Below are 8894 nucleotides of genomic sequence, written 5' to 3'. Positions count from 1 at the left end.
GGTGGGAAAGAATTTGGGGTAAATGTTTCCACCCTGTCCGCAGGGACTTGAAATGCATGCCTTGGGAGTCCTGGTTTTCTTTAGCCTGATCTTGGGCAGGGATACTAGGGCCATGCACAGGAAGGACCAAATGAACATGGTGCATGTCATTGTCCTGGGCAGATTGGGATTTGGCATGTCCACCTGTATCTTGTATTGCACTGAGGGATGAGCCCTGTGAGTCCAGTCCAATAAGAGCTCAAACTCAACTAGACAGGGCACCTAATCAGGTGGGATGGTAATGGGAAGACTTAACTGGGGTTGGGAACAGGGCTGCTTGTTGCCTACACTGGCATATGAAGATGGTCATGGTGGAGGACAACATGCTGATTAGTCATGCTTAAAGCAAATCTACTCCAAATGCTGTTTGAACACCTGTGCACTGTTGTGAGCAACTTGTGTGCAAGTGCATGGTGTGTTACAGGCATGTCATGGGATCCAAATAGTGGTTATTTCATCAGGATTTCTCCAGTACAGACAATGCTCTGCTACAAAGCTGACTGGGGGATGATTTAACATTGTTTTGTCTGCATACGGTCCATAAAGAGAGACAAGGTGGGTAAAGCATTATCTTTTATTAGAGCAACTCCTGTTGGTAAGAGAGAACCACACTTTTGAGCCACACAGAACTCTTCTTCCAATCTCTTGGACTTATATGTACTGGTCAGAGGGTTATAGCTAGTGAGACCTCTGGGGATTATGATGCATCTTGCATTTGTTCTTGAAGTACTGTAGCTATTATGTTTTTTGCTTCTTTTTTTCATATTCTTAGCTGGTTCCATAAAAGGTAGTTGATTCCAGTCAAGAAACCACTAAGTGGCAGCACAGTAAGGAGGCACTGTTGCACAGGATTTATGGTACTTTATTGTCCCTATGTTTTATACTGATTAGGAGTGAAACTTTCATCACCCTTGCTCCTGTGATTCAGTGAGAACAGAGTTGTTACAGAGCTTCTATCACAGTCAAGGTTCTCGGTCTCAAATGATCTTTGCAGATCAGACTAGGATGTCCAGATAGCAAGTGTAAAAAATCGGGACGGGGTGGGGGGGTAAATAGGTGCCTACATAAGGAAAAGCCCCCAAAATCAGGACTGTCCCTATAAAATCAGGACATCTCGTCACCCTGATCAGACTCAGGTCAGGTCTACACTAGAAAATATTTGCCTTCAATTTTTAACATTGAACGTGTGAAACATTTACTTGGTTAGTAGCCTATGAGGAGCAGCTACAGGTTTTACCCAAGGTTTTCAGAACCCAAAGCAGGGTAACTTTACTGTTTCTTTCCAGACGGTGTCAGGAATAAATCAGCGGGGGCATGCTCATCCATCTGATAAATGATGGGCAAAAGCAAGAGTGCTTTTATCTAAAACTACTTTTTTATTAGGTCTCAGACTCTCTCACTCACACACGCACACACATGCTGTAGCAGTAGATTCAGAGTATTCCAAACGTTTATAGCTACCCCAAAAGTCTGAAATGGTTTCAGAGAATCAGCAGCCAGGCCTCTGGTGGGCGGGGAGGGGAAATCGCCTTCCATCTAGCTGCTGGGAACTTACGGGTCAAATCCTTGCCCAGAGGAAAGCTTCCTTGGACTTCTCCAAAGCACACTTTCTATCTAAAATGTTTATACATTTTCTCTGAACAAAGCACAACTCCATAATAACCTCTAATAGGCTAACAATTTCTCTAGCAACAGCCAATAACAATTCATTATTCTCATCAGCAAAACATTTTAGTCATAATAACAATAAAACTTACATATGAGAGGCACCTAAAACCAAGGTCGTTGTCCAAACTTTTCTTCTAATTTCACAATACATTCACTTCTTATCCATCCTCTCGTTCTAATAGCAAAACTGCAAACATGCCTTGTCTCAGGGCCTAAGATTATCCTACCTATGTGATGTTTGAGTTTCAGCTGGCAGTGGCTGAACACACAAAAAGGCTGACTGCAGTACTATCGAATTCTGGGGTTACACGGGCACCTGGATGCGTTCTCTGCTTATACTAGATTTGCAAAACAACAAGAGGTACCTATATCTCACTTCAGACTTACTTTTCTGCTGTGGCCCCAAATACGTTGTGTGACCTCAGGCACATTACTTTGATTTAAACAAAAATTACAGATTGCATGGTTATGATTGCACTTGCAAATGCCAGTTCAGTGTGTATGGTAACACCCATTGTTTCATGTTCTCTGTGTATATAAATCTCCCCACTGTATTACTGCATGCATCCGATGAAGTGAGCTGTAACTGACGAAAGCTTATGCTCAAATAAATTTGTTAGTCTCTAAGGTGCCACAAGTCCTCCTTTTCTTTTTGCGGATACAGCCTAATATGGCTGCTACTCTGAAACATGTCTGATACTGCAATCAATCATTTCACATACAAATTAGTATGCAATTATGCCTGCCTAACTTTGGCCAAGCCACTTTGGGCCAGATTTTCAATATCACACAAGGACCCAAATTTATATCTAGTGTAACTCCACTAGGCCTGGTTCTTCCTTCACTTAGGCTAGGTCTACACTAAAAAGTTAAGTTGACCCAGCTACGTTGCCCAGGGGTGTGAAAAATCCATACCTCTGAGTGACCTAGTTAGGCCAACCTGATCCCCAGTATAGACAGCACCAGGTCGACAGAAGAATTCTTCCATCAGCCTGGCCACTGCCTCTGAGAGAGGTGGATTCACTATGTCAACAGGAGAACCCCTCCCATCACTATAGTCTCTACACACAAAACCCTACAGCTGCAGCACACCAGCAGTACTGCTGTAGGTGTTTTAAGTGTAGACAAGCCCTTGCACTGGTATAAATCAAGAGTGAATCCATCTAAATCCATGAAAGAAGAGAACTGGGCCCTTTGACTTTAGTGGAGTTACGGCAGGGAAGAATTTGCCCCAATAAGTCTGCGTCTGAGTTGAGAACACAGGCCTACCAACTTATGTTTTTTGTCTTAACCACACCACAAGCTCATTTAGTCCTTACTGTTAGGATATAGATATTTAGGCCTGTCTGTAAAGGCCTATATTCTAAGAATTTAGGTGTATTCTTATCACTTAGCTAGTTCTAGAGGTATAAAAGAGAGAATCAAAAATCACTGTCTGCCGGTGTAAGAGCCTTCTCTTACTGTGACAGTCTGAGGCCCTGTTCTTTGGCTAAGCAGCCATAAGCTGGGAAGCGAACGGTCACATCTTTACATTCCAAACTAGTCTCATTGCAATAAGGTGCTATTGGGCTGTTAGGCATTATCAGGACAGACTGTATTCCTATCACCTCCAGAGAAAGGGAAGTACCTAGAAAATGTAAAAGGAAATTTAGTTTGATAGCATCCTGTCTGGCAAGAACTCACTTATCAATATCTGGGATGTGAAATCTTCATTTCTGTGTTGTTCTATCATTATAGTCCCCATTTCCCTATTGTTTGTCTGTATAATCTCTGTCTGGTTAATTAATTTTGCTGGGTGTAAACTAATTAAGGTGGTGGGATAAAATTGGTTAAATAATCATGTTACGATTGGTTAGTTAAATTTCAGTAAAATGATTGGTTAAGGTATAGCTAAGCAGAACTCAAGTTTTACTATATAGTCTGCAGTCAATGAGGAAGTAAGGGAGGGAATGGGAACAGGGAATGGGAGTGGGGAAATTGGAATCATGTTTTGCTAAGGGGGAGAATGGGAACAGGGACACAGGTCAGACTCTGTGGTGTCAGAGCTGGGAAGGGGGACACTAAGGAAGGAAACTGGAATCATGCTTGCTAGAATTCACGCCAATCAACATCAAATTGTTTGTACCTTTGGACTTTGGGTATTGTTGCTCTCTGTTCATGCGAGAACGACCAGGGTGAAGGAATAAGCCCCTAACACTTACTACTGAGAGTATCAGCACAGCTCTGGGAGGAGGATTACATTAATCTGTGCTGCACCTGCTTTCTAGATTACTGCCTTTGCAACTACAAAGGAAAATATTAGTCATTCCTAAGCAATAGCTATTGGCCAGATCATCAACTGGGGTGAATGCGTAAGTCCATTAATTTCATTGGAACTGTGTCATTTGACACCAGTTGAGAATTTGGCCCATTGTTTATTTTCTTCTCCAGTGTCAGTGATGGATTTAGATAGAGATTTTTATTTTATTTTTTTTACTCCACATAGCATTCTCTGTCAGGATATATCAAATTTATGTTAAATTTAAAGCCTAAACTAATGGGGAGCTGTCTCTCTAAATATTCACTACCTATTACCTGAAAATAGTGATCGAGCAGGGGCAGATCTCAAACCTGACTGAAAATGATATGGTTAGAATGGGGTATATAGGAAGGTGGGGTTTTTTATGTGCACTTTGACTTATTCTCTGACTGCACATTAATACAGCTGTATCTCTGTGTAGCTGTCTGTCTCTATCTGCCTTTGCAATCATCAGAAATCAAATGTTTAAAGAAAAAAGTGAATTGGAACCTTAAATTTCCTTTAAGATAATTGAAATAAAGCAAATTTTCTTGTAAAGAAAACTGAGTGAAAGTAAAATAAAACAACTCTGTGACTGTATCTTATGAGTTGTAGCAAGGAAATATCTTCAGCCTTTTTTATTTTTAAATACTTCATACAGAAATGCTGCAAGACTGAGCCTTTTCTGCATTTACTATCAGGGCATTATTTTGCAGGTTGTACCTGTAGAGGCATTTATTTATCAAGCAGTTTATGGAAATAGCATATACTGCAATGTCATGTACTGGCCCAGTTCCTCACCTTTGATCTGTTCTTTTTGTAATTCTTCTAAGAGTTGTCAGCATTTAAGGGCTTCTTTAAACCTTCCTGGACACTCTTTCCTAATTATTGAATAAACCTTTGACAGCCCTGGCTATCTTGGTAAGATATGTAATTACATGCAGAGGATGGTGAGTCCTTGGTTTAAGTCTCCCATAAACAGTAATCCTCTCCCAATTTCTGGGAACACAAAAATGAACCATGTTTATTTGACAGAAGGACTCTTGTGTAGACACAAAAATAAAATCTAATCATGGAAGACTCTGAAGCTGAGATAAAAATCTAAGTAGATCATTCATTATAAAAGAAATTTTGTATATAACCAGGTCCTGATTTGAAGCACTAACCATCTAGGGCCATTACATAGTCCCATTGATTTAACTTTACACACTACAAGTAGTAATTAAGCAAACAAAATGAAAACAGGAAAATTTTGAGATAAAGTAAAATTCTTTAAAACAGGGGCTTGCCACTTGATCTTATTTTTTTTTTTAAATCAATCATCTTATTTTCATTTTGAAAAGGAAGAGAAGGGCACTTGCTGCTGCCTTTATATATGAATATATTTATAGATTACCTATTAATGCCCACCTATATGCCTCCAGCTTTCATCCAGACCACACCACACGATCCATTGTTTACAGCCAAGCTCTACGATACAACCGCATTTGCTCCAACTCCTCAGACAGAGACAAACACCTACAAGGCCTCTATCAAGTGTTCTTACAACTACAATACCCACTTGCTGAAGTGAAGAAACAGATTGACAGAGCCAGAAGAGTACCCAGAAGTCACCTACTACAGGACAGGCCCAACAAAGAAAATAACAGAACGCCACTAGCCATCACCTTCAGCCCCCAACTAAAACCTCTCCAACGCATCATCAAAGATCTACAACCTATCCTGAAGGACGACCCATCACTCTCACAGATCTTGGGAGAGAGGCCAGTCCTTGCTTACAGACAGCCCCCCAACCTGAAGCAAATACTCACCAGCAACCACACACCACACAACAGAACCACTAACCCAAGAACCTATCCTTGCAACAAAGCCCGTTGCCAACTCTGTCCACATATCTATTCAGGGGACACCATCATAGGGCCTAATCACATCAGCCACACTATCAGAGGCTCGTTCACCTGCACATCTACCAATGTAATATATGCCATCATGTGCCAGCAATGCCCCTCTGCCATGTACATTGGCCAAACTGGACAGCCTCTACGTAAAAGAATAAATGGACACAAATCAGACGTCAGGAACTATAACATTCAAAAACCAGTCGGAGAACACTTCAATCTCTTTGGTCACTCGATTACAGACCTAAAAGTGGCAATTCTTCAACAAAAAACCTTCAAAACCAGACTCCAACGAGAGACTGCTGAATTGGAATTAATTTGCAAACTGGATACAATTAGTTTAGGCTTGAATAGAGACTGGGAGTGGATGGGTCATTACACAAAGTAAAGCTATTTCCCCATGTTTATTCCCTCCTCCCCCCCATCCCCCGCTGTTCCTCAGACGTTCTTATCAACTGCTGGAAATGGCCCACCTTGATTATCACTACAAAAGGTTCCCCCCATGCCCCCATTCTCCTGCTGGTATTAGCTCACCTTACCTGATCACTCTTGTTACAGTGTGTATGGTAACACCCATTGTTTCATGTTCTCTGTATATATAAACCTCCCCACTGTATTTTCCACTGCATGCATCCGATGAAGTGAGCTGTAGCTCATGAAAGCTTATGCTCAAATAGATTTGTTAGTCTCTAAGGTGCCACAAGTCCTCCTTTTCTTTTATATTAATCTGAGTTTTCACTGGGATGGAAGTGAAAGGCAGGGGACTCTGCCAGTAAGTGATTAAAATGAAATGCTTTTCACTCTAGTAATTCAGGCTTCCTCATGGTACAACCTCAGTGGACCAAGTACAAAGAAAGGGAGAAAGAAAAGGGAGTGGTTCTCCTAAAAAGGTTTAATTTGGGGTTCAAAACAAACATATATAAAGCATGAACATTAGTGCTATGTTGAATATCTTCTGTTGGCACTTTAAGGAACTAGTAGTCCAGCTAACTCTCTGCAAAGGAGAGAGAACAGTAGGATCAGGAGAATTTTTTCTTTTCAGATTCAGCCTTCAAATAAGTTTTCAAAGGAAAGGAAGACTAAAGAAGACTTTATTCTGATTCTGGGATTGATTGAGCTAGGATGGAGGAAAGTATAGGCAGAAGAGAGGAAGGATAGCCTTGAGCAACTTGGTTCAACTCCCTGCTCCACCATAGACTACCTATGTGGCCATAGGCAAGTCACTTAGGAAACTGAAGCACAGAGACAGTATCTGTAAAATGAGGATCATAATATTTCCTTTGTCTGTTTAGATTATAAATTCTTTGAGTCAGGGAATGTCTCTCACTATCTGTTTACACGGGGCCTAGTACAATGGGGTCTTGATCTCAGTTGCAGCCTCTCAGTGCTGTTGTAATAAGCAAATATAACCCTTCTGCCCATCAGAGTTGGCAGCAACAAGGGCCGGGTTCAGTATCTAGGGGTTCCATTCCAATAACACAATGCAAAACCGGCTCGAGCCCCCACCCAGTGACCTGGGACAAATATATACCATCCCTGCTGGGCGCCTCCAAGAGGCAATACTTCCCCTCTCGCAAGCACATAGTCTGAATGTAGCAGAAAGCCTTTTAATAACAGAGAGAAACAATGTGGCATTATGTTGGGGAAATACCACTAACAGGATTCATAACACAACCCAGGAGCAAAAAAAAAAAAACCCACCCCAAGCAAATTGGGGCATGTCGTTTCCCTTTGGTTCTTGAGTCCAGCAACCCAAAATCACCCAAAGTCCCAAAAGTCCAACGACCCAAAAGTCTCTGTCCCTGGTCAGTGCAGCCCCAGAGTTCGAAAGTTTATCTGTAGAGTTTTATCTCCCAACCTGGGTGGAGATAGAGTGGGAGGGAAGAAGGGGTTAGGGGCACCTTAAGTGATCCAAAGCTGATTGCCCCACCTCTCCATGGGGCTCCGCTCTGCCAGCTGCCACCATGAGCTGCTCCAGGCATCCGACAAACTGCTCTGCTCCACCAGCCACTCTGCTCTGCTCGCCGTCCCGTAAACGGCTCTGCTCCACCAGCCACTCTGCTCTGCTCCGCCATATAACTTCAGGCTCCCCCACTACACAACACTCAGTGATTTCAGCTCTTAGTAAGTTTAGCTCTTCTGTGATTTCAGCTTGTAGTAAGGGAGCCTCAGTGCTGGTGCACCATTAACCCAAAGTGAATTCAGCTCAGCAATCTGTAATTAGACTCCTAATGGAATCAAAATTAGCTCTGATATTCCACAGTGGAGAGAGGAGAAAATGCAATTAGCATATAAGGCTCTCACCAATGGGCCCATGCCACCAAGTATTAATATCTGTCTCTAGCCTCTCTTCCCTCACTGGGTTTTGGAACCCATGACCCTTGCCTAGCAAGTGCTGCTTAGTTGATGGTGAGTCCCTCCATCATAACAAAAGGCCGAGTATAGTTCCACTGTCCGTGATTCATATAATCAGGATAATAACAGTTTATTCTTGCCCCAATGACAGAGAAACTGGGACTCTTACAGCAGCCAAAGTGACCATCTAGGCAGAGTGGGTGTGCCTATGCAAATGAGATCAGCCCCTGAAATTCTTTTCCACAACCCACCATGACTTGCCATCAGATGTCAAGGTAGAGCTCATCCTGACTCTGCTTACACATACATCTACGTGGATAATCATCAATGGGGTGAAATGCACTCTGTGGCTGTCTGCAGGGCTTTGAAGAAGAAAACAGCTTACTTCCCCCTACCCACAAGAAGGAAGCTGTAGGCTGCAATACAGTCCCCTGTGCACTTGTTCATGTAACAGTTTTTCATATTCAGATACAAATATGAAAAATCCATTAGCTGCTCATGTCTGTGTAGATCAGTGCAAATCATATTTGGCATCACATCAATAATCATGACTGGTCATAACAAGGTGTAACACCTGTAGTTTCCCCAATTCTTCAAGTGCACCAAGCTCCGTTCCAGCACAACTGGAGGTATGGTCCTAGATTTGCACACTTAGA

The sequence above is a fragment of the Dermochelys coriacea genome, chromosome 1, assembly GCF_009764565.3.
Source record: "Dermochelys coriacea isolate rDerCor1 chromosome 1, rDerCor1.pri.v4, whole genome shotgun sequence".
Lineage (NCBI taxonomy): Eukaryota > Metazoa > Chordata > Testudines > Dermochelyidae > Dermochelys > Dermochelys coriacea.
Note: the sequence above shows the minus strand (reverse complement) of the source record.